This window comes from Pleurodeles waltl, chromosome 5 (genome assembly GCF_031143425.1).
Source record: "Pleurodeles waltl isolate 20211129_DDA chromosome 5, aPleWal1.hap1.20221129, whole genome shotgun sequence".
In the NCBI taxonomy this organism is placed as follows: domain Eukaryota; kingdom Metazoa; phylum Chordata; class Amphibia; order Caudata; family Salamandridae; genus Pleurodeles; species Pleurodeles waltl.
The window spans coordinates 1,422,732,911-1,422,760,677 of record NC_090444.1 but is presented as its reverse complement, the minus strand read 5'-3'; the positions used below and the strand labels follow the sequence as shown (position 1 = coordinate 1,422,760,677).

The 27,767-nt window shown below is 40.6% G+C and overlaps 1 long non-coding RNA gene across 1 annotated transcript; it reads right to left on the bottom strand.

Annotated features, from left to right (window-relative positions):
* Positions 1–4,036: 4,036 nt before the first annotated feature.
* Positions 4,037–24,813, bottom strand: LOC138297395 (uncharacterized). Its single transcript, XR_011204077.1, has 4 exons — positions 24,711–24,813; positions 21,366–21,457; positions 11,365–11,476; positions 4,037–4,404 (listed from the first exon to the last, which is right to left on the bottom strand). It is a non-coding gene; the product is annotated as an uncharacterized lncRNA (long non-coding RNA).
* Positions 24,814–27,767: the final 2,954 nt, after the last annotated feature.

The following is a 27,767-nucleotide window of genomic DNA, read 5'->3' as shown; positions in this document are numbered from 1 at the left end:
GTTTCACAGGGGTTCCTGGGGCACGGCAATACTGATTAGAAAGCGTACCCCACTGCTAGTCACACGCACCTGGACAGATGAAATGGGACTGTTTGTGGTGGTCACTGGGACTCTTCATGGTCAGCCCATATTAATTATAAGCATCCAGACGGATGGGTTCAAACACTTGGGAGCATATATCACAGGGAATGCAAACCGTCCCTTTGAAAGAACCCTGATGCCACTGCTAGAGAGGCTGTCCAGGGATGTCCTGTACTGGAAGGCTCTTCCATTAACCCTACTGGGTCGCTCGGACATATTTAAGATGGTGTACTGCCACGCCTTTTATACCAGCTACAGAACCACCCGTTTCCCATTGGCAGGTAATTTTTTCAGAAAGTGAATACCCAGCTGCGCAGGTGGCTGTGGGGGGTCGTGGGATCCTGTGGGTTTCATTAGAAAAACGTAATCAATTGGTGACTCAAGGGGCATTGCCACACCAGACATTAGGTTGTATCATTGGGCAGCACATCTTTTCATAATTAATGATTGGTGGTTTGAGGAGTTTGCGGACCCGGCTTATACTCTTGAAGGAATGGTCATAGAAGTACAGGGTCTCCCACATCTGTTGTATGGGTGGCTGAGGGAGGGGAGTTACCCCCGGCGACACAGATGGTGCTGGAGATATGGGAAGAAGCAAACAAAAAGGCTACAGGCTGGGGAAAGAACACACTAACTCTGGAAACATCTTTGTGGCACAGCATTTACCTTCTGCAGGTCATGGCCCTGCAGGAATTTACAGCCTGGGATCTGGTTCGGATTTCAACTCTAGGAGATATATTGGGGAACGGAACACTGAAATCAAGATTTACAGAGGGACTACATCAAATGCAATTCTTAGAATACCTACAGCTTCTACATGCCCTGATGCCCACTCTTCGGGTGAGTCCGGGGGCTATAGTGTCCCAGTTCAGGCACATCTAGTTCAAATTGTTGCATCACATTTATTATGCCAGAGCCCGGCTTCACCGCCTGGATCTTCTGACCACCAGCACCTGCCTGCGCTGCGGGGAGATACCCAGTAATCTCAACCATACATTCTGGAACTGCCCTGCTCTATCTGGTGTCTGGGAAAGGACTTTGAGACTATTGGAGGGGTTATTGGGCTGGAAAATCCCAAGAGATCCCAAACTAACTCTTTTACACGTCACTGATGGGCTGCGAGACACACAATACCAAAAGGCTCTCCTGTGGCTAGGTTTGGTGATGGCCAAAAGAGATATTGCCCCGGCCTGGAAGGCGATGCACGCCCCTTCCTTTGAGGAGTGGGCTTGAGGCATGGACTTTTGCGTGGGACCATATACCATATACGTAGCAAGGGGATGCCCTCAAAAACATTATAAAATTTGGTCTGGTTGGGCAGAGGCACAGGGGATACACTTGGATCCTGTCCCGGATGACCCGTGGACTCTTAAAAATTAATGCAGGGCATTCGTGGACACGGATACGAGGGGACATCACTGTAGATTGGGGAAAAGTGAGGACATACCGGCTTTGCTGTACTGTACTTCTCATTATTTGTTCCAAGGCACGCCGTGCAATGATACCGATGCTCAATGCTGCAATGTTTATTAATGTCCGATTTAATTATGGGTGACCTAAGGGTCATGATGTAACTGAAGGGAAAAAACTGATAAAAAGTTTATTAAAAACAAGAATGCTCATTTCAATTAGGGCCTGTAGTAAATGACCATCTTTTGCACCATTTTCCTAGGAAATTTCAAATTTTCTGTTTTGTTGGACTTAGAAGTCTGTGTACTTTACACCTGCTAAACAGGAGTAAAGTATGTCCAACCTTTAAAAATGATTGTATTGGTTTAACTTTGAATTACTTTTTTACCTTGCCTTCAAGTCCCTATTATTTGGTGTAGTAAATGGCAGTTAAATGCCACCTGTGGAGTGCTGATCCTATTGTGCTGTGTACAGTTTGGTCCTGGAAAAAATGACGTCAGGTCTAACCTTGCAGCCTGACAACAGCATAAAATATGCCTGCAAAAACACTCAAAGTAACCCTTTGGCGAGGTGAGAAACCCTGTTTTAATTATTAAAATGTAACTCCTATGTACGCCTTGGTGCCCTCAAGTTAGGGTATTTGAAAGTGGAAATGCAATCAATTAAAACTGTCATGTTTCTGCAGTAACCTGGACCTACAGTCTATTTTCATTGGCAGGGCTCTAGATGAAATCTAGAAAAAGTAAAATTGCAGATTTTAAACTTTTGGACAGGAAACGGCTTCACAAGTTATTACCTTCCTCAGCATCTAGTAGGCTAATTAGCCGCATCCTGCTAATTGCTGTTCTGCCAGTGCTTGCTCTTAATGAGTTGTCAAAACTGCAACCAGAGCAGAGTCAATAGCCTGGGTGTGGGGAATAGTTTTTCAACCACTTGCTAAAGACTGTTACGCTTGGTGCAGGAACATCATTAACTAGTAAAGAGCCCTGTACTTTCACTAGGAATCTTTACCCCATTGGTTAGGGAGAGGCCAGTAGGCACCCTCACGTAGTATCTGGTGGCTACCATAAATATGGGACCCCAAAGGACTCTCCTCTAAACAATTTCTGGACCTCCAGAGAAAACAGAAGAGGAGTTCACCCTACTTTCTGTGACCTGAAAAGAGGCTGGACCTGCTCCCTATTGTACGCAAGACAAACAGGAAGACTGCAAGGGTCAGTGGGCAGACCTGTGCAGCTACAAGGACATACCAAACTGAACAACAACTTTTTAATGCAGTGACCAGTTGATCACTACCAGCTGGAACTGAATGTGACCTTGCTGGTGGCCTCTTCTGAACTGATTCCTGACTCCTCAGTTCTATCCCTGAGGTCCATTGAGCCTTATAACTGACCTAAAGGAGCTGTTCCAGAAACTTTGAAAAGTTGGGAATTTTTGTACTGCCAAGATCTCCGGCGCAATCAGCAAGAGTTTGTGGCAACAGTGCCCAATTTTTATGCAATTTCCCCAGATAAAACTCATAACTTACCATGCTGGAAGATTTGGTCCAGTCAGGGCAAAAGTGGTCTTGGGGGGCTTGTCTTCCAGTTCAGGGAGGACCCAGCCTGACAGTTTCCTATTGTTGCAAAGTCAAGACTGATTTACATATGGCTAGGTCTAAACTGAGGTGGCATTGTATGCAAACTAGCATTGGACTGGGATGCAGCCCCAAGAAATTAACAGTGGTTGAGATTATTTCAAACATTCCAACCATCACTTTTTTATATACTTCAGTGTGACGCCATAAGAGCGATGGGCATGCCCAGAGGTCTGTCAAGTGCTCACTGTCCCACTAGAACCAACCTCCACCTGTTTGAGGAGGCCAAATCATGAAGAAACTGGTCTTGGGTAGCTTGCCTTTCAGTTCAGGGAGTACCTGACCAGGGAGTTTAAGTTGGATTGTTCCAATAAGATTATGGTTAAGTGAAAACTGAGGTGGCATGGTGAGTAAAATAACAATCGACTGGGAAATAGCCCTGAATAATTATCAGTGGCTGAGCTTAATTTAAGTATTTCACCCATCATTTTTTGTATACATCATTAAGAAAAAAGCAGGAGAAATCTTTGACTGGGGCGAGCCCGCTTGGCGAATCCAAACCACCTGCCATCGCGGTCGATCTGAAATTGCGCCTAGGTCGTGGTCTGCCATTTCCATAAGCTATCATGGGCTGCTTCTTTGGCACTATTTCACCTAGAACTTTGATATCATATCTCTCAGATTTTTTATTTATTTTGTTTTAGTGTAATTTCATCTTGTAAAATGTTTACAATGTTTACAATGTTTATAAATGTTTGTAATTGTTATTTTTTGGTATTTTGATTTCATTACAGTTTAGTTACTGCATAAATACTTTACAGATTGCCCTAAGCTAACCCTGTGTGCTCTGTGAGGTAGCTACCAGGAATCTGTGCTCAGATTAATTTAGTCAGTTGTGGGTTCATCCTGACAAGTAATTCATAATATTCCTTGAGGTGGGTGACAGTAATGTGTATTATTGGAGTTTATTTCACATACCTCTTGTTGCTTCTCCATGGCTACCACTCCCCATCTAGGTGGGTTAGGCCACATCCAGGATGTTCTGCATCATAGTAGTAGTAGTAAAACTTTATTGTTTCAGTTAACTAAAACCATAACAATATTCTCATGTTCACACAATACAAAACCACCCATCATTGGAGTCAGGGAGCACCACACATGCTTCTTTTGTTGTAATGACCTTCCAAGTTTAATTAAGGTGATTAGTCTTGTCTACCACTAAAGCTCCTCCCATTTTTCCAACAGTACAACAACGCAGCTGTGGTGCCTCTAGCCCCCCTGGTGGTGCACTCCTCTGGCATGGCCTGCCAGATTTTTATCTTCTGATATAGGCCAACCTGCAGAGAGTAAGAGATGAACACCAAATAAAAATGTAAGTCAATGTTGCTTGAAACCACACAAGTGAAGAAACAGATGTAGACTTAAATATGTTCATTAATTTATCACTTGCTATTGTTGGGAATTATGTTCTGCTAGATGTGTTAGTGACATGCTGAAGTTACAAAAATACCATCCATTATATTCTATGTAGAAAATTAACAATGTTGTTTTTTAAATGCCTGCTGTATTTATATTTCGACGCAAATTCGGCGCAAAACTAACACCATATTTATACTATGACGCCCAACACTGCGAACGTCAAAATTCCTCTGTGTGCGCCATTTTCTGGATGCAGGAAACCGCTTTGCGTTAATGACATGCAAGGTAGGCGTTCCCGTCCAATAAATGACTTTAATGCCTGTGCGCCTTATTTATACTGCTGCGTCATTTTGACGGACAGAAGGGGGCGGGCCTTTAAAAACAGCACACACCTGGGTGAGGGCAGGCGTTAAGCGGCCTGTGTGCTCACTTCCATGGTCTCTGACCATGGAAGCAGTCCAGAGGTGCCCTCACATGCCCCCAGGGACACCCCCTGCCACCCTCGCCCACCCCTGGAGGAAACCCATGGATGGGGGAACCCATCCCAGGTAAGTAGAGGTAAGTAAAGGTAAGTATAATTTGTTTTTTTTTAAAGTGCCATGGGAGGCCTAACTTGGACCCCCCTACATGCCACGGTGCCCAATGGCCATGCCCAGGGGACAAAGGTCCCCTGGGCATGGCCATTGGGCAAGGGGGCATGACTCCGTCTTTGCCAAGAAAGGAGTCATTTCAATTGGGGTTGTGCGTCAAAAAATGGCGCAAGTCTGGTTAGGGCAATGATTTTTTACTCTAACCTGATTTGCACCATTTTTTGACACACAGCCCCCATTTTTCCCTACGCCAGCGCTGCCTGGTTAGAGACATTTGTTTTTACTCTGACCAGCCCGCAGCGCAGGCTAACGTCAATCCATAAATAAGGCGCCCGCCTGGCACGTAGGAATGGTTTTAGCTAGCAGTAACTTTTTTGACGCAAACCAGCGCCGCCGCTGGTTTGCGTCAAAAAGTATACATATGGGCCCTAATATCTTGAGACCCTTGCAATAATGCAAATGGGATAAGCGTCATGTTTATGACCGAGTTCCCATCCTACTAACTCAAAATCAGTACCAATGTTTTTTCATAATGGCCAATTTATAAATGATGTGTGATGGTATTTGGAAATGTATTTAGACTGTTTTTTTTTCAAATCAATGTTAATCCACGAGAATGTGATGACTGGGCAATGCATCATACTTATAAAGTATTGATAAGTAATTGATATGTATATCACACAGTGGCGGTAGCCATTGTGTAGTTATAGTTAGGATCGAGTTACCATAGCAAATTGATTCTTTGTTTTGCTAGTAACTAGGCAATTTGGGGGTATTACAAGTATCCTTGAGTAATCTGAGTCATTGTGATAGTTTTGTGTTGCTCTTTGATACAGAATTACTGGTAACAAGGTGATTACACCTGCTTGTGTAATTAAAAGCAATTTGGAGTGGGGAATCCTACCACAAAAGCACATTTAGTAAGCACGAGTGGCTGGTCAAGCTCACTATTACTGTTATGTTGTATTTAGAGCTATTTCTTAGTGCAAAATGCATCCTCACATCCATTATGGAAGCAAGGTACATTTAGTGCTAAGAAACTATTGGATGTGAGGGGGCATTTCTGCACCAATAAAATAATGCTGAATTCAGAATTACTCCTCTCAGATAATTCCAAGTAATCTCACAGAATTTTTCAAAAAATGTTTTATCCTGCTAAACTCCTTCCTGAAAAATTCTGGGAAGATCCATTAAGCGGAGGCAAAAAAAAAAGGGGGCCCTAAAATGGGTTTTCCCCATGCAATTTCCCATTGGAAATTAAACTTCAAAATTTACTGAGAGTGTACCAAAGGTAAAAAAAAAAAAAAAAAAAAAATGAAGCATTCTGATTGGCTGGTCCTGCAGGAGTGGAACAAGTCCAGTGACACAGAGGGCTATGACTGACTGGCGACAACATTAGCAGAAATATAATGGTTGCCATTTTAAGACTCAGGGACTATGTCCCCGTGCCCCAAAATATTAAAATAAAACAACATATAAGGGGCCCTTCTGTGGGGAGGGGGGTCGTAGGGTGACCTCAAATGGGGCAATTTTTGTTTTTCGCATCACAATGTACTCACAGTACTCTTGAGGGAGTATTGAGGGGAAAAAATTTAAAATAAAACATTCTGATTGTCTGGTCCTGGAGGACAGAGACCAGTACTGTGAGACCGAGCGCTGTATTGGCTGGCTGCAAAATGAAGAGAGATGTTGCAGCTGCCATTTTAGGGCTCACTCCCTGTGTCCTGAAAATAAAAAAACTGCATTTGCAATGCAATGGGTCTCGCGTTTGTTCGAGTTATAGCTATTAGAGTTGTAAATTCCTAACTGGATGTTTCTTGCCACATAAATTGAAAATGAAAAGTAAAACAGTTCACAGAAGCAAGCCGATTCAAAGCGCCACCACAGCCATGAGCGCAAGAGTTATTGAATGTCTAGAAAGGATCGCAGCAGGGATGAAAGGCAAACCAAAACCAGAGGAGGGGCCATCACACGCTGTAACAGGAGGAAGCGTGACGTAGTGTGATGGCCAACTGAAATGTTCACTTAGTTAAATCGCCTGGGGAGAGAACTCCGCACACAAAGGAGGGACATTTCACAAAATGCACCAATAAAAATGAAGCATTTAAGACGTGTACAACAAATAATGAATAGCAAAAGTAGGCGTAGTTAAAAGCCCACAGAGAGATTACAACAGGCTAGAGAGCTTGCACGCTCGACTGTAATAAACAACATAAATAGGCAGGGTAAGGGCACCTTCTCTCCCTGCCCCTTGTGAGGGGTCTTCTAAAGGTATCCACAATGGGGTTAAAGTGCCCAAAAATGTTTTTTTCATTTCACTGTGGACTCATGGAACTGTTAGGTTACTCAGCAAGCATTCTATAAAAATTCAATGGAGAAACTGGACATTATTGTGGGTTAAAAAAAAAAGACAGAAAACTGTTGGGTGGGTGTCTGTTGGTGTTCCACAACTGTGGGGGTTGGCCAGAAATGGGAGGTTACCCGCTTGCAAGGGGTTGAGCACAGGGCCTCTCCATGGGCCAGGCCATGTGCCCAACCCCACATGGCGCTTGACAGAAGTCTACATGCAGAGGGATTGGTCACCTGGGGGAATGGAACATCCAACCCAGAGCCTGCATGTCCAAATATTGAAAGCCATGCGCAGCAAGGGTTGGGTCCCCATGTGGAGTTGGATCTAAGATCTGCCTGCAGGCCAAGCCGTGCGCCAAAGCTTTGCTGCGCATGACCAAATGCTAAGAGCCATGGGGGTTTGTGATAGTTGGGTATGGTAATGAAATATTGCTTCATGTTTAAAAAAAACGTAGACAATCACTTTTAAATCAAAGGTTAAAATGACAATATACTGAGGCATAATAATACTTTACATGAAAACAAAAAAAACCAAATAATTAAAAAAGAACACAGTTTAAAGTAACGTCATACTTAGGTAAAAAGGTCACTTAAAAATACCATTTTGAAAAAAAATAAGTTATATTTACCAGTTACAGTCCATTCAAGTTACTATAACCTGTGCACCTGCCAATCACCGTTTCTGACATTACATATTCATCACTCATGACATAGTCTATGATACCACTGGTAACATCGCTTATGACATCTAAAAGGACATCATTAATGTCAGCACTGTGCATAGCAAGTGTGCAAGTTATAGTTACTTCATTTAAATATAGCTTGCAAGTTTCAGTGTGTTTTAAATTTAAAATGGAATTTTGTAACTGATATTTTCATCTAACTATATCATCATTGTAACCTTTTTTCAGTGAATAGAGGAAATGTCTGACCACTGGTGGATTGGCTGGGAAACAAATATGGATCTCTTGTTCACAGCTGTGGCATGATACCAGTGTTACTGAAGTCCATGTAGGGTAACTGACATGTGCATCTCCCAGTGTAGAATTTGTCCTTAATAAGGTAATCTGTAGGATATCTGTGAATTTTATATTTTGTGTATGGAATTAGGCAGCAAACAAATTATAATATTTAAGGTCCTTGGGAAAGTAAATTTATCTCTACAGGTTCAAAAGACTATTTCAAGTTATGAGAATTAATTTTGAAATTAACCACAATAACCAAGGATTCCATTGCCTCATACATTGGTATGTCCTAAAACCTATAAGTTATAATCATTCAACTTTAACTATTAAATGGTTAGTGACACTATGTGGGCTATTGTTTTCACTGTAGCAGCTTTAGGCATGGTTTAACACACAATACCCCCATTACCAAAGGGTATGCTTGTGTGTCCTAAACAATTCAATATGGTTGTTTTTGGAAATAGTAAAAATCTAGATAGAAAAACAATTACATTTCTAAATGTGAAATATTTTATCATTCATTACTGATAGTGTAGTAAACTAATGTTAACTTAATAAGGTGATTAATGTAAACATTAGAACTACCTAAACTAATAAATGTCAGAAACATGTAAATATTGTTGTTAGTAAATGTATTAAGCATGCATTCAATTTAATAAAAAGAAACTGGGCGATTGCCCATGGTGAGGTGTTTTTTAACAAATCTAAGAGTGATTTCAGTCTCAGCAACCCAGAAAATGTATATTAAATACAAATCTGGTGAACACTACAAGGGGATTTTAAATTATCTTGAAGTATAATATATATAAGACACAAAACCGGCTTATAATGACAGTCACTTATGGTGGATATCGGTATTTCAACATCAGCTAATATTTTGTTACGACAATCCCAAATTAAAATAAATAAAAAAATGTTTTATTTAATTGCATATCATGCATGGTGCTTACCCAACTGTCTGCTGGACAATACAGCTGCCTGTAGTTGCTCTGAGACCCCCTTCGAAAAAAAGTGCTGTTTCCCACCCCCTATATCATTACATTTTCTGCATATGTTATGCCTGGTAATATGGCGAACCGGTAATGCAGTCTTAACACAAAGATCCATCATCTGTTACATTGTTTCTGTCAACAACTAGAATGTCTACAATAAATAGAATATATAAGTAAACCTGTATGCCATACTTAGTGTAATATAAATCACTGTTGATGAATATAAAAAAATATAAAAAATAAAAATACATAACATACATACAATAATATAAGACATAAAATAGAAGTCAATAAATCATTATAATAAAATAATGTGCATTTTTACAGAATTTCTTTCTATTTTATAACGTTGTGTGTGAATACTTAAAGGGTTACTCAGGGAAATAGAAGGGCAGTATTTAATGATAAATAGGCATGATAACAGATGTATAATATAATATGTTTGAAAAGGTTAAAAAAATTCCAAAGTTTTCATTGTACACATACTCAATACATGAGTTGTTGGTCAACTACAATGTCTACTCAATTAATAATGACCAATTTCACTTATTTGTTTAGATGTGTCCATCCACCAGCCCAACAAAAGGGGGGAAGGCTATGTCAGTGAGCTAAGAGTCTAAAAACCACTTCATGATCTGGCAACCATGCAGTAAAGGTACATCATTAAGGTACATCATTAAGAAATACAGGCTGAACTGGCAAGCTATAAAAGCATTATCCTTTCAGGTTAATTCAGTACCCTTGCCAGACATAACATTCAGACAGCCACTCTATCTATTGTGAAGATAATGGCAGTTTTGCTTTTCTGTGGTAGTGGCAACATCCAGTACACTGTTAGAGACGCTACGGGTCTCAATGTTATATTCAGACATATGAATTACTTTATCCAATTTCCTATACATAATGCTACATTGAACAACATGGCTTAATTCTATAGCTTAGAAGGAAGGAATACCACATGTTGGTGGTGCCCTAGATGGAACACATGTTACATTGATGCCACCTCATGCTCAGGAACAAGTGCACTGTAATCTAATACATTTCCACTCCATCAGTGTGCAGATACTCTGCATACCTGATCTCTACATCACCACCGTTTGTGCAAGATTTCCTAGATCCACCCATAACTGACTAATGCTATGCAAATGCTCCATGCCACCACAGATTGCAGACCTTGCACCAAGGAGGGTCTGGTTTGTTGCTTAGTATTAATTTTCAAGTTGTGTGAATTGTTCTGTGAAGCAATGTACATCAAGACATAATTTAAATTATGTTTCCTTTTGTTCTTATATTTTTCAGAGAACTCCACTTATCCCAGTTGAACATGGTTTTTAACCCCGCTAAGGAACACAGCAGTGCCAGGTGACGTCTGCTTCAGTAAGACCCATGTGCAAACAAAGTGGGCCTGTGGAGAAGATTTATGGGCTCCACAAGGCACAATTCTGTTGCCAGGACAACATGGGACGAGGTGCTCCTTTAATCTCCTTGAAAGTCTGCAAGATAGTTGTGTTATAGTGTATTCTGCACTGCATTGTTCAATGGTAAAATATTCCCTTCATCCCTGATGATGAACGTAATTGAGAACCGTAGGGTGATGTTGATGAGATGCATCAGCAAAGTGACAGTGACGAGGAGGAAGGCAGCGACCTCAGGCATGAACCTAGTGAAAACATCTTTGGATGATGGCAAGAGGCATTATTGATAAAGTAACTTCAGAATTACCTATATAGTCATCTCCTGTTTGAAAATGTATGCAACTAATTAAATGCTTTGTCTTTCTTTTTTACATACATGTACATGTTTTTTTGTTGCAGCAAAGCACTCCTTATGTTATAATGTTAGTCAGTTAGTCAGTGATGTAGTTTTGTACACACGGGTTACTCTATCACAAACACACAAAAAAAAATCACATCAGCCATTTTATAAGTACATTTTTACATATGTAACATATGTAAATTGTAAGAGATAATGCACTCTATTACCTTTGAGGCAGAGGTCCCATTCAGGTAAAAGAAACTCAGACACAGTCTCCAACTGACATACAACGAGCATTCAATGTGAAGTTGTCGTTGTTATGGTTCCAGATGATTTTGGCTAGGGAAGAAGTAACATATTTGAATGTTTAAAAACATAGCCACAAGCATATTAATGTGTTTGTTTAATCCTTCCTCTGTCATCTCATCTTGTCATCTGTTGGACACTAGCAAGTCATTGGTGGGTAATGTTTTGTCTTGCACAGATACTGGTGATGAAGAGCTCTGCAGAGCAAATTGCCTGACCACTGGTTGAGTGGTTAAGAATATGGATGCTCTTGTGCTCAACCATTGAGTGATAGTACAACTGAAGTTCATGTAAAGTAACTGGCTCGTATATCTCCAAGTATAAAACGTGTCCTTTATAAGGTAATGCGTAGTATATCTGTTGATTTTATATTTCTGTTGTAAGTACACCAGAGCATATTCGCAGTTAAAAAATTTAGAAGGCCCAGTGTTTGGCTGTAACTCTCATTGCTGTTTCTTATGTATTGGATGGATCAGTAGTTTAGTAAATGCAACAAGGTCTTACTATCTTTATAATAAGAATTTTCAAAACTGTGTTGTTTATCTTTTATTATTAGTCATGCTTTGTTTCCTCACTTACTAACATTGCATCTTCTCTGCATGGTCTCCATTTTAGTAGGTGTTTGTACACACTGCTGATGTACCCTTCCCCTTTGGTAGAATTTCTTCTTTGAATTTTTTTTTTCAAAACAATAATGAAGAAAATTTAAAATCAAAAGTTTGAAAAACTGAAATGTTTGTCATTGTATTTAGTTTTCATTCCTAAGTGTGTTGTGTCTATGGAGTAAAACAGTGTATTTGATTTATAAAAAATATTTATACATCAATGACCCCACAATGCATATTGTTTTTCCAACGGTTATATTTGAACTGTGTATTATATTCAAACAAAAAAGTATCACATTACAGATTCTGAGAAAATGAGTTATCTGGTATGGTGTTTGAGGAAAAAAGGTGAGCCATCCATAGCTTACAGTGCCTTTTCAGATAACAGCCCATGAGTGATTATGAAATATGTGTATAGAAGGTGTATAAAGTGAGTAGTCCAGATGCTCACATTAGGACATCACTTTTTGTGTCTCTTGGTGATGGCTTGTATGGTTTTCTCTCAACTGGGCCCAATAATTCACCCAACTGAAGTGGCCTGAGTGACAACAGATATGGTGGTGACAGCTGGAGATGTTTTTTGTATTAAACTGGTAATAGGTGGTGCTTCTCCATGAAAGGGCATTTGTTACAAATATAAGCCCTTTCATGATTTTCCAAGCCAATAAAACCTGATGTACCACAGGAGTTGACATTTTTTGTTTTGTTTTAGAATTTGCTGTGGGTGCACCCATATGCCAGTTAGATTAATATCCTCGGAGAGAGGGATAACCATAGGGTGCTGGTCACATGCACATTACATGATAGGCTGCTATTATAGATGTTCATCAAAGGCAGGTGTTTGCCTCCAAATGAAGGCTTCAGATCTTCTGTCCTCAGACAGAGTAAGCGAAGAAGAGGATGATGATTTGGATCTGGCTATTTGATCTTTGAATAAAGAAAGACACTGTTTACTATAAGTTACTGTAAAATAAAATACAATTTAAATAAAATAATCACATATGTTGGGGCCTGATGTACTGTTGGCTTGATGGATTACTTTGAAAAGCCTCCATCTCTCCTGCCTAGGCTTTCTACACACTGCTCTCCAAGGATACAGATCCCTTACCATCTGCCTGTCCCTACAACTGCTGTAAGTCAAGCCTGATTAATAATACTCAATCTAGCCGTGTTATGTAGTAAATAGAGGACATACAATTGTATATGATTTCTGACTGAATTTATTTTATATTCAATAGATGAAATTTGAAAATAAATCAATTGGAAGATATGAAAACATGATTCTCTGTTACTACAGCAACAGCATTTTGTTTCAGTAGCTTCCACCTTCATACAGAGAGGTGCTGAAGTACAGCTATTTTATTTTTTTAATGTATATAAATCCATATTTTTCTAATTAAGGGAGCCCAGTGAGCCAGTTGAAGCTCTCTGATCAGTAGACATATGCAATTTTATAGTGTTTTGGAAAGACTTCTAAATACAAAAATTATTTACCTCTTCTACATCGATGATGCAATGTATGTGTTAACTTTATGTTTAGCAAGTGAGCAGTCGATATTGTAACACGAACTAACTAAACATTATAATGCATGCTTAAAACATGTCAAAAACAGGGTTAGTAATACCAAATGGACAAACACTTTTACATTGATTTCCTTTTCTTTATTATATTATAAAGTTTATATGTGAACAACTTGGTTTTAAAAAAGGAGAACAAAGCAATGATTAGGTATTTTCAAAACCTGAACTGGACCCTTGTAGAATTAGAATATGGATTTGTCTGATTAAGGTATACTACCAGAAATATATATTTGTGAAACAAATTATAATATATAAATACATATATTCTGTGGGATGTGAATGTGATTACAGTGGTTATCCCTAATATTGGTGTTAGTCATTTTTTACAGTGTAGACATTACACAGGGGATGATATGTTTAGTATAGGAAAGTGAGAATTGTACCTGTTCAGATAGTTTACATATCCACATTTTTGTAAGGAACATGGTGGAACACAGTGAGAAAATGATAGATTGAGATTAGGGAGTAGATTTAGTTACCTGTAACACATATTCTCTATCAAACCTGTGTAAATAGGTCAATATTATTGTATAAATGTTGGTTGTGGAACAGAGGTGGCAGAGTGAGTAAAGAGTGAAATTGTTAATGACAGTGAGGTAGTGTTATTCCATTCTATTCTATTCATGTAGATTTTTAAAGCTCATGCCTACTCAGAAGGGCCTCCCAGCACTAGAAACAATATGTAGGTTGCATAGCCTCAAGTTTACATGTTAACTGAAAAGAGCAGTCTTCAGGCATTTTAATAAACTTCAGTTCCAATTCATTCTTTCTCATCTTCTCTGGCAGGGCATTCCAGAGTTTGGGAGCAAGGAAAGCAAATGAGCGTTGCCCACCCCTAGTTTTCTTGATCTTAGGGACCGCAAACAGTTGCTGGTCAGTTGAGCGCAATGGTTGCATATGGTTGTAGGGCTTTAACAATCTTTTTATCCACCAAGGCCCCTTCTTGAGCATTGCTCGATGAACAAAACAAAGTGACAAACTGGATTCTTTTATATACTCTGTATGACTTTTGGATGCAGGTCCTCTGACTTTTTCATGGGACCACCTTTGTTGAAGGTGACTTTAAAGATATCATGGCTTCCAGGTTTGACTCACTGGGACTAGGTCCCATCATAGGTAAGGAGTGGGTAACACAATTGGACAGAAAGCCTGGGGTTCTGTGATGCATGGAGGGCAAGGAACCCCTAATTTCAGGCATACAGCCACCTCTCTGCAGCACACAAATCCTTGTCCCCAATTGATCTAATTCTGCTCCTGGCCTCCGATCTCCAATGCACGCAGGCTCACAAACACTACCCCCAGGGCACTTCAGTCCATGCCCCTGTAACCTTTACCTTCGGCCAGCAACACATTGGTCCCTGCCCATTGTGACGACTCAACTCCTGGCACCTGCAGCAGAGCAAATTCAGGGACTTCCTAGCCCAGGAGCTGGGAGACTATTATGAACTGAATCAGTGAATCAGAGCACTGTGAACTTCCTGGGGACTTTATGGATGGCCGATAAGGATGCCCTCTGAGGACTGGCAAGATGTTACCTGAGGGGAAAGGAACAAGCCGAACACTAACAACAAAAAACTGATTTACAGTCCACCATCCCTGAACTTAAACGCACTAGCTATGAGGATATGAACAATTCAGAGCCCCACCAGTTGGCACTGAAGAAAAAATCCCTTTGACAATTAGCTTCCAAGGAGGCCCGCATATGCTGGCTTCAATAAGGAGGATTTACAAATGGGGGGGGGGACAAGTCTGGCAAGCTTCTTTACTGGCTTGTGATGAGAGAGATGGCCTCTCTAATGGCTTCATTGATATGAGGGATGGGGTAGTCATGGAGAAGTTAATGGACATAGCAGCCACATTTGCAAAATACTTTTGTAAATTACACACCCCGTGGGAGCAACCCCGAAGGGAGGCAGCCACTTCTTTTGTGACAGACATTTCCGTGCCAAAACTCGATAGCGATAGAACAGCCCTCTCAGTTCTGAAGAAATTACCCTGGCCCTCTGAAAATTAAGTCAGGGAAGACCCCAGGCCCAAACAGGTTCCCCATGAAATACTATTGATATCTCCAGTCTCAATTGACCCCTCACCTCCTAAGCTTCTACTGGGAAGCTCCCTAAAAAGCACACTTTCCTCCCAAACTTGATCTGGCAACAATTTCAGTCCTACCAAAGCCGTACCAACCTCTGAGCCGACGCACATATCACTCATTACTTCTGTGATAAAAAAATGCTAAAATACTGCCCAACCACCTACTTGTGGTCCTTCCACACCTGATCCACCCAGACCAATGCAAGTTAAAGCCCAACAGGCGCACCAGACACTGTCTCCACAGGGTGCATACAACTCTGACCCACCTCTCATTGTCAGGGGAACCAGACCGCTCCTCTCCTACCAGATTTTGAAAAGGCATTTGCGTCTGTTAACTGGATCTTTTTGGACAAAGTGATGGTGAAGGTGGGCTTGGGTCCCAGGTTCAGGTCGCTAGTCCAGGCACTGAACCCCAAACCCAGGGCCCTGGTCCACATTAATGGCACTCCCAATGCTAGCTTTGCAATTGGCTGGGATGCCCCCTTTACTGCTTCTCTTCACAGTAACAATAGAGCCCATGGCAGGATGGGTCAAATGCAATGCCCAAGCCTGGGAGTTTGACTGGGGGTTAATGCATGATGACCACATTGCATTATACGTGGACGATTTTCTCTGGATCTCCCTACCATCTCTCACAATCCCACAACTATTATAGATACTCGCCCTTCTTGACTACAAATAAACCTGCCTAAATTAGTCCTGGTTCTGCTGACTGAACAAGACGATAAGCCAGAAGGGCAATCCCAATTCACAGTACACAGACTCAGTTTCAATACTTACGGATACACATAGCTCTTGAACCAAGTCTCACCTGGAGTCTTAACATACAGACCCCACTGTCCCAACTTACGACAGATCTTAACCGATAGGACCTTTTCATGTCCTGGGCCATATAGCCCTGTTTAAAATGAGCACACTGCCCATCTGCTATGTACCTTGCAAAACTACAGCCTGATCTTGCCACAGCTCTGGTTTCCCAACATCCAAACCAAAATATGTGCAATTATATAGTTGAACCACCCGTCTTGCATCACCTTTGGCAAATGCACTGTGTTGTAAAGTGCCCCTTTTTGGATGGTCACCCCCACCTTTTGCTGTCAGATGCTGTGGTTTTTGACCTGTTAGTGTACTGAGGCCTGCTAACCAGGCCCCAGTACAAATGCTCTTTCCTATAAAATGGTATGGCAAATTGCATAGACCAATTGGCAAGCACCTTACCACCCCCAGTAAATGGTACCCAGGGCAAGGGTGGTTAAAGGGGTACCAGGGCTTCAGCACTGATTTTGCCACCCTGAGTACCCCAAGTATAAAAGAGACTGCAGAGCTGCCATGCCAGCCTGAACGAGCAGCCTGCTGCTCGAGTGAGACTCTACCCACACCAGGTGCAGGCAGAGTCCCTGTTACTGCCCATGGACAAGTCAGTCACCCCTAAGGCAGACCCTCTCTAGCCCAGGGGGTTCCATGAGTGAGTGCATATGTGCAGGAGCACACACTCCCCCCGTGATGGCATTTAAAAAGTGATGCCGGTCTGAGTTACAGGCAGTCCATTGGATAACATGGCTGCACATCTGACCACTGCTCAGATGCCCGGCCCAGCAATGACCCAGCTAAAACCGGTTGTTTTTGGTATCAAACACTGTTTTTCAATCCTGAACATGATGCCCATATTTAGGATTAAAAAGGAGATGCCCAGTTGGCACCCTTAGAAGGTGCCGACCAAGTACCCGAGTCCTGTACTGTTTCGGCAGGCTCTCCTGAGCCGCTGCCGCCACAGATAAGAGTCTGACCTCCTGCCGGTGGTGCTAGCACCTTGGCAAGACATAAGACAAAGGGTCTGGGCAGGAAGGAGGTCACATCTCCTCCCTCCCAAGCTGGTTAGTGAGATTAGCATCAGGGTGGTGAGCCTCAAATGCTCCCCTCGGATTTGATGTGCCAAGAGCTGTCACCCCAGCGGAAGACCTTCCTGCCCATCCAGGCAGGTGGGAAATTAGCTATGCAGGAGGCGTGCACCTCCCTCAAACTAGCCACACCTCTGAGGTGGGCTAGGAGGTCTGCACAGCCAAGAATGGGTTCTGCCATCTTGGCAGACCCTAAGAATAGTGGGTTCTGAGTGGAAAGTGATGTACTCCCCACAGGAAGTCATCACTGCAGGGACAAACTAGCTACAGGGACAGTAGTCCATAGGCCACTGCCCTTCACACTCTTAAACGCCCCCTAAACCAGGATTAAAGGGGCTACCCTGGCACCAGAACTTAGATCTTACCTGGAAAAGAAGAAACAAGAACAAAGAGATGTCTGCATCAACAACAGGACCTGAAGCCACCGGACGAGGTGGTGAGGATCCAGTCGTCAATTCTTAGTCCTGGCCTCCCAAAGATTTCTACATCCAAAGGGTACAGTGCGAGTCCACTCCCAAGCCCAGTTTTGCAACAGAGTGCAAAACGCACCAGCCATTGCGGACCGTTCAGCACCAATGACTAGCCAGGTCATCTCTGCCACGGGACTCCCTGGGCAAGGTAACAAAGGTCTGACTGTTGAATCAATGTCTAGGTCCCCACAGAACCTTTAGTTCCCATGGGTTCATCGTAACTCACCCTATAAGTGCTCGAGTGCACACTGCTATTATCCCCATTGCCTTCAATTGAAGCCCCTTAATCCTACAAAGTACTGCATTTTCTAAAAATTCACAACTCTGGTTGTGCAAAAGCTACAAAGTCTATTTTTGTGTCTAAATTAAGATTAAAATGTAATCTATTTTTCTAAATTGGTGTTGGATTTCTTTCGAGTCGTGCCATTTATGTATCGTCCATGTTGGTAATGTGAAATGCTTTACACATGTTCCTCTAAGTAGCCTGATTGCTCTTTGCCACTCTACCAGGACTGAGTTAGGGTTTGCTGAGAGTGAATACAATGTCCACTACTGGGTATTGTGTTGGTATTCTATGGTAAGACTATGTAGCCCCCAAAACTTGGCATTCATACCTAAAATGGATTGGATTCGACAAAAGGATCACACTCTTGACCCCTTTAAGGACAAGACAATGGCTCAGTCATGTTTCCTCCTTATCTGTGTTTGGCAGGTGGGACAAACTAGGAATCTCCACAGTGGAGTATACATGGCAGATATCAAATCCTACAAGAGGAATATGAGCTACAAAGATCTCAATTTATTAGATATCTTCAATTACGTCATGCCCTCGGGCAAAATCAAGATCTCCTTAAAAATGTCCCTGAATACAGCCCCTTGGAATCCCAAATCCTTATGAGGGCCTTGGAACGAAAGGGGATCTCTCAGGTTTACATATTCCTCACACTTAACTCCCCAGACTTGTTCACACCCAAAAGGTCACAAGGGGAAGAATGGGTGGGCCCTATAGAGACACCTGCATGTCACCCAGGTTGCAGGTCATATAAATAAGGCTTAGCCTCATTCAACCTAGATTTCTACGTATGACTTATTTAATACCAGTGCTGGTCTTGTGTGCTGGCATAGCCGATGTGTTGGCAATGCTCAGAGACACAAGCTCAGTTCTATCAACTAGTATGAGAGTGACCCAGATTGCCCTTTACCGGCAAATAATCTTCACACATTATCCAGAGTGACTGGTAGACTGATAGATCTTTCCTATGTAGTTACACTGTTGGGAGTCCTAGATGGGATAAGTGACACAGTTGGGGACAGAACCCTGGTGGGGATCGGGGCAGCACTAGCCAAAAGAGACATTTTCAGATTCTGGGGTTGGCTTCCCCTCTATCACTGGCTCCTTGGAAGAAGGCGGTGAACTGATGTGCCCCACAAGAAAAAGCCATCTACCTATCCCGGGACTGCACCAGGAAACATTAAAAGATATGGGGGAAGTAGATAACATATAACGGGATTTTTAAATGTATTTACTCAGCAATGTTTGTACTGTGCAACTCCAAGATCAATACCACATCCAAGTACGTGGTTATGTAAAACTATGGTTAGTTGCTCAAATTAGTAAAATCCAGTATATTAAAAAAATGTTTGTGTGGTTTGAGGGGTGTCTTCCACAGTGGGAGCTGCAGATGTGATTGATGCATGTTAGAGCATGTTTGTCAACTTTGACGGATAGCTAATCTGTTGGTTACCCGTCATTACTGCACTGTGTGATGACAGCAGACAATAAATATGTCAGACGCATGTTCGCCATACCAGCATTGATGGAGATTTACCAGTCGACTGTGGGAGGACTGATAATCACACAATGTAGCAATGCCCATTGTGGAGGACAGTGGTCCCTCATGCAAAAATAAATATTGTGGATGGAAATCTGTCAGCCCTATGGGCATATCTAGCCTTCCAAACTCTATATCAGGCCCATAGTGTTTTTTAATTGTTCTTGTTGGTGCTGATGAGCTGGGGCTTGCTTCTTGCAAATCTTACTAAATTGAAAATTGTACTTCGCTATGTTAGGTGGATAATTGTATTCTTTCACGTTCTCAACAGTGTCATCTGTGGTAGCTGCATGACCATAACAGTCATTTGCATAATATTTACTCCACAACTTGTTGGTTCCTTCACTGGTAGCGCTCTCTTTACTGTATGTACAACCCATAATTGTTAGTGGGTGTTTTCTTTTCTGTGAAGTTGTGCAGTGAGCTATGTTGAGCATTTTAGGGTTTACCGCAGTAAGGTTTAGAGTTAAAATTTGTAGATGTTTTGCATTAAATACTTACATTCTTTCTTCTTATTTTCAGGTATTGTCTTCATATGGGTGTGCTGTTTGCATTTGTTTTTCATTCTTTTCTAATGTTGGTTTGTATTGGAAATATATTAAAAATGCATGTCATTTTTTGCTATGCTCAGTACTGTTATTTGTACGTCTCTTTGACTCAGGAGACTATTTCTATTTTGAAGTTAGTCATCTTTCTTTCTGGAATTGGAATCTTTCTTTATTTTGCAGGAAGCTTCCAAAGCTTGCACTCGGGCGGAGTGACGGTCTCCTTTGATGTGCGCTAGCTGACCAGACGTTCTTTGCGTTGTATGGTGCATATTTATATCTGTATTACGTGTTAACAATTTTTATTTTCAATTTAATTTTTAGGGGTTACCTTCTATGGACAAAGGTAAATAAATTGTTACTGATGTTTGTTGCTGTATTTATTATATATTTTTGGATATTTAATGTGTTTATGTTGACGTATATTATTTTGTGAATTATATTTCATATTTATTATGATATTATACATACTTATGTTGAGTCCCTTTATTTTTGTCTTTCATATTGGTGGTTTCCCAAGATTTTCAATTACAGCAGTTTTGTAGTTTATATGTTTGATATCTCTATAGGCATTTAAGAAAGTCAACATTATGATTAGTGATGTTGTTACCTATATTATTGTAACATAGTAATTTTTGGTCAACATTTTTTCATATGACCATGAAGCAAACAATCTAATGTGTGAAAAATCTTTTAAACAGAAGCTAGTTGAAACCATACTTTCATTAGAAAATTCACAAAACTGAACCCAGGTCAATATTGTCCCATCGTTTCTGGGCATTGCTTTTGTTTCCTTTGAAGTAGTTCTGGGCAAAATCAAAATGCCACTGCAATTCTCATACTTTCAGGAATCTGGTATTACACTAGTTATGCAAAATTCCCATAATAATGCCACTTTACCAAATTACATGCCGTTCACAGTAAAAGGTTTATGCGAATGCACAGGAACAACTCAAGGGCTTTTGTTGGTGACGTTGTTCTTTAAATGCATCCTAATGTAAAAAAGAAAAAAAAAAAAAAAAAGACATCAGAATCCATTTTGCACAAAATATAGCACAAAATGAAAAATTTGCATTTTGTATAATTTTGCTGCGATTTCACATAATAATAAGAAGGCAAATAGCATACATTTCACACTCCCCTAATTTGAAACAACTGACCTAAAACATAGCTCGTTCATGTTTTTTTTATGTCATTTGAGCTGCCTTATGTGTAGAATACTCCATATCTCAGACATTTCTAAACTAAATTGGTAACTTAAATCCTACTGTAGATTTCAGCGTTAGGGGGCAAATCTATTTTAGGATTAGATTTCACTATTAATGGATGCTGAAAGATGCAAATTAAGGTTTATATTTATCCATATGATACATGGATCTTGCATTCTAGTTGACGGAGATCAGTAAAACGCTCTAAGGAGTAGGAAGTGTGGACAAATGATCATGCTTCACAATTTTATTATGGACTCAGATGTAAGAGGCAAGGACGTTGGAGTTTCGACACATTAATCTTTGTTATCGCTCCCCAGCATCAACCTAAGTTAATGCTTCCCAAACATTTTAGACCCAAGAACTAATTTTTAGAATGGCAAGCTTTTGTGACACACCTACCTTTAAAGAACTTGAGGCAGGCGATTTTTTAATGTAATAGAAGATATGCCTTCCAAATGCTGTGAATTACCAAAATAATATACTTTCACATTTTGTTTGCACTCTTCTCTAGCAACAATTGTTTCTAAATGTCACAGTCGATCACACCTTTTGATATGTCTTAATCCACTATGGCCAAGCTATTCATCTGCCCAAAAAGTGGCAGATGGTGAATGGCAATGGAGCTGGAACACTTTTAAAGGTGGGGTGCCGGTCTGTGGCATCTGTTCACATAACTCCCAAGCTTTCTGAAAAATGTTGGAGTTGTTACCAGCTATTTTAGCAATTCAGAAACCGCTCTCCTGCAGCAGAGTATGGGGTAAGGCCTCATATCTATATTGTGGTAAAACTAGGCCTGGTGCTGCATTTTCGAATATATATATGTATTTTAATATTTTGCACATTCAGATTGCGAGAACACTGCTCAATGGCATTGGAGCGCTTTACATGAGTACTAGATTACATTACATAAGGTAAGATACATTTTATTTTAAGCACAAGAGATCAAGTGATTTGCCCAGATCCAACGCCAGGATCTGTTTCCCCAGATCAGGGTTGGCAGCTGTGGCCATTAGGTCACATCCATTTCGCTCAATTTATATATGAAAGCCATACAGAAGTGGGATGATGGTGTATGATTATGGATAGTGAGCACATTCTTTGTTGAAATGGTTTAGTGAAGCCCAAAAAAAAAAAAAACAGCAGCAAAAAATACTGGAAGTTCCACCTGCAGTCTTGCTTGGGAATACTTGCGAAGGTTTGTTTTAAAACTGGATTTAAGGCCACTGTTAAGTACTTTTGCACCACTGTGCAGGAACATTTTCCGAGTGGGGGGGTACAGACATAAATGTTACATCACTGAAGTCATAGGAATTGTGAAAAATCCTAACTTCACACAAAGTGTAGCAAATGTATTCAGCAGAACAGTAGTAAGGTGATATGTAGCTGGTGGTGCATTCTGGAGCACACTGTCACAAATATATTACTTAACCATCGTGTTGTAGTGTGCAGTCATTTACAGACAACATTTTGTATTGAAATGCCCCCTAAATTTGCACACACATACAGTTTTACTGATAAAACTATGCAGCACACAATTAATAATGTGTGGAATCTGGTTTCAGTAAATATTTATTATTTGCGCATCACAGAGTAACAGTGTTTTGATTTGTTTTGATCTTAATAAAATATTTGTTTCCATCACACCTCAGAATTACACAAAAAAATGCTTCATTTTTTCTTTCCTAACTGGTGATATATTCTGAAATGTGCACACTTCATTTTCAGATATTTACTTTTTGTTGTGTGTTAAAAAAAAATTACATCCTAGAGTGTGCTTTCACACACCATGTACCCCAGCAAGATTGCCACATAGTTCACTCTAAAATCTCTTCTCACTTTGCAGTCAGAATAAGAATTCACCAATCTCTTATTAAAAAATATGCAGCAGTTTTTCAGAGGATATGGCCTTACATTTGACCTCTGTCTTTGAATGCACAGCAAAGGTGACAAGATAAAGACAAAATGTAAATGCATCTTTGGTAATTGCTATTGCGACTCACCAGAAATCAGCTGGTGACCACGCAGTGGGTTGGGACCCACAGTTTAGGAAACGCTGACCTAAGGCATGATAAATTCCCATTAGTACCAGAATTTATAGGGTCTACACTGGCAAAAAGGCATACAATTTTAGTTGAGCCTGTGCGAATGGCCCCATTTAGGAAATTTCAGTCCACAGCGAAGTCACAAGGTGTTTTTATCTGCATTCAGCATCATGTGCCTTATCCCGAAGTGTACATTGGGTTCCAACGTAAATGAATAAGGACAATAAAAACAAACATAAAAATAATCTGGATAAAAAGACCAGGATCCAGAGTTGTAAAAATACCTTGTGTTAACTGTTGTATTTTGTTATTAGGTTTGTGTAGGTTTCCTTTATGGAACCTGTAGAGGGAATGTAGAATGGAGAGGGCTATGAGGTCATGGAGAAGGTTGAGGGCATTCTAAGGGAAGGAAGGCAAGAAGGAAGAAGTTCTGTGCTGTTAACTAATAAATCATCATCAAATATTTCACCTGACTGGAACTGGAATTCTTACAAATTTGGCGACGAACTACAAGGAAGCACACCGGCTACGGGATGTTACAGAACAGCACAAGAGTGGTGTTACTTCCTTTGGAACCCACAAAGGATTAACAAGGAATATTTATTTTGGCGGTATCGTTAGGAGCCATGCAGGTATGGTGTGTTGTTTGCTGCACATAGGCACTTTCAAACATTTGCTGTGTGTTATTTTTGGGCAATTTATAATTTCCAAAGCGTGACGGTTCTTCAACAGACATTGTATTTCTCTGTTTGAAGGTCGCACTGCTCGCATGCCCTCTTCTGGAGGCTGGGGTTGCTAAGTAACATGGCTGTAATTACAATTCTATTCAGCGCGTGTATCACGTGCAGCCCGGTAACACAGAGATCACATTGTCTATTCAGTGCGTGTAGCGTGTACGACCCAATAACGCGGAGATCGCGTTTCTTTTGTTGCCCGATAACACATATTCCGCATTTGATGTCTAGCGCTGCTGGAGACACACTGTCATTTACCTGAGTGCAGCCTTCACAGGATCGTGTGTTTAATGCTTGGAGACGCATCAGGAATTGTGGGGGATTTGATGTCTTCTTCATTCTCACCACTTCCCAAGTTGACAGCGAAAAAAGACTAACTGGAATAAAGGCTAACTGGAAAAAAGACTAACAGGGATTACATTGGAGATTCTAAGCTTATAGAAGTTTATAGTGGTTTCCTTTTGTTTTATTTATATTAAAAAAACGAGAAATAAAAAAATAAAAAAAGAAGCTGATTTAAGGAAAAAATGCAATTTGAACCTCCTGCCAAGTTTCTTCAACATAAAGGTGATCCACCTTTACCATGGGCTAGGTGGAAAGAAGAGTTTTTAACATATCTGAAAGCCACTGATATAGATTGAATGTCACAGGAAAGAAAGATTTTTTTTTTGTTACATTGGCATGATTCTGAGGGCCAAATGATCTTTAGAACTGTACCACAAGGAACAGTTCAAGATGAGGAATTTGATGTGTTTAAAGACGCACTGATTAAACTGGAAAAAAGGTTTAAATCCACTGCAAGTATAGCTTTAAATAGGTGCAGATTTCATACTAGAACCCAACAATCGGGTGAAACTTTAGATGAGTTTCTCACGGCTTTAAGGGGCTTATCTATGCATTGGAACTTTGGACCTATTACGGATGGAATGATCTGTGATCAAATTATTGTCCATGTCAGAAGTAGAAGGATTCTTCAAGAACAGTTGTGGGTGATCCTAAATTACAGGATGTGATCAACACGGCCAAAGCCTTAGAACAATCAAAAAGGTGGATACAATCTGTCCAAGACACTGAAAAAAACAAAAATTCTGGGTTTGAAGTTGTAGGAGCGGTGGGGGAAAGTGTCCCAGGTAATAATGTAAATACTAAGAACGTTGCATTTAATAGGAAGGAGGACAAGAATGTGAAGAATGAAAGTTTGGTGTGTTATCGCTGTGGGAATTGGAACCATTTTGCTAATTCTCTGCAGTGTCCAGCGATAAGTAAAGAATGCAAAAAATGTGGTAGAATGGGACATTTTGCTAGAGTTTGTAAGGCGGTTAGAAGGAATAATAGTAACAACAAAAGTAAAGTTTCATATCTGAGTGAGGAAGGGGAAAGAGATGTTATGTTATCTCTCAAAAACAGTGATGGCAACAAGAACGAGGACAACAATTTCGGTGGAATAGTGAAACAGCCTAAATGCAAAGAGTTTACTGAAGGTCTGGAACTTGAGGTTACGGCTGACTCAGGGTCGCCCTGAACAATTATCACATGTGATTATTTTGTAAAAAAAATCGAAAATGTATGGAAAAGATCCAATTTGGAAAGTACAGATATTGTCATAGATGTCTTTGATGGTTCTGCAATCAATATCAAGGAATATGTTGAGGCTATGATTCATTTTAAAAGTTGATCTGCTAACATTAAGTTGTATGTAGCAGAGAAGGGGGTCAGTGTACTAAATTGGAGAGGTCAAGCAAAGTTAGGGATAATTTTGAACCCTAGATCTTGTGAACCTGTATTGACAATTGAAAATGGAGACGAGAAACAATGGATAGTATCTAAATTTCCACATGTATTTACAGACAAATTCGGTAAACTACTTAATTACAGTCACAAAATCAGGTTGAGAGAAAATGCAAAGCCTGTAGCACAGAAATTAAGAAATTTTCCGATTGGAGTATGTGAGGAGTTGAAGGAGGCTTTAGCGGAAATGGTCAAAGAAGATGTCATAGAAGAAATAGAATCATCTGAATGGGTATCTCCCATAGTTTTAGTTCGGAAAGCTGATAAATCTTTGAGGTTATGTGTGGATTTGAGGGTGTTGTATTCCAACATTATTGTTAATTGTCATCCTTTACCTAATATAAATGAGGTGGTCAGTATGTTAAATGGTGCAAAGATTTTCTCCACATTAGACTTAAGATCTGCATATCAGCAGATTGAGCTTACTGAGGAATCCAGACACCTCACCGCTTTTATCACGCCGCAGGGGTTGTTCCAGTTTAAACGTATGCCTTTTGGGTTGGCCTCTGCAGCGTCAGTTTTTCAGAGGGCCATGTTTATATTGTTTAAAGAAATGGAAACCTTTGTGAAATGTTTCCAAGATGATGTGTTGGTCTATTCAAAGAATGAGAAGGAACACAAAGATCACATGTTAAAGGTGTGTGATGTCCTCAGTAAGAATGGGTTAACCTTAAACATTTAAAAAATGTAATTTCTTTTCTAAATCTGTAGATTATTTAGGACACATAGTATCGGGGGAAGGAGTAATACCAAAGTTATTACTGGTTGACACTATTGTTAATGCTCCAGCCCCAGATAGTCAAGAAAAGTTAATGTCCTTTGCAGGCTTATGTGAATATTATAGCAGATTTAGAGAAAATTTTGCTACAAAAATGGAGCCACTGAGGGAACTGACAAGAAAGGGTGTGGAGTATGTGTGGTCAGAGAAGCAGAGGAATGCATTTGAAATAATCAAGCGAGAGATTGCTGATGCACATACTCTCAAACCTTTTAATGTTAAAGCGCAGTGATTATAACAGTTGATGCGAGTATGTACGGTATTGGAGGAGTGTTGTCTGAGAGATGTGGCAAGGATGTTTGGAATGTTAGGTTTGCCTCTCGTACCTTATCTTATGTAGAAAGGAGGTATGCTGTTATTGAAAAATAATTATTGGCAGTGTGTGGGTGATTGAACATTTCAGGAACTATGGCCCTCATTACAACCCTGGCGGTCGGTGTTAAAGCAGCAGTGATACCGCAAACAGGCCTGCGGAAAAGAAAAATGGAATCATGACCATGGCAGAAACCGCCAACATAGACAGCCACTGTAACACTCCGACCGCCACGGTGGTAGAAACAAACACTGCGGCGGTAACTACCAACAGACAGGTGGAAGACAATGTACCGCCCACCCTATCACAAGATGCCTATCCGCCACCTTTTCCGGAGCGGAGCCAACGCGAACAAAAACACGGCGGAAACAGTACACAGAAGGGAAAACACTCACCTCTCCACACCCCACGAGGAACCAGGACGACATGGAGCCCG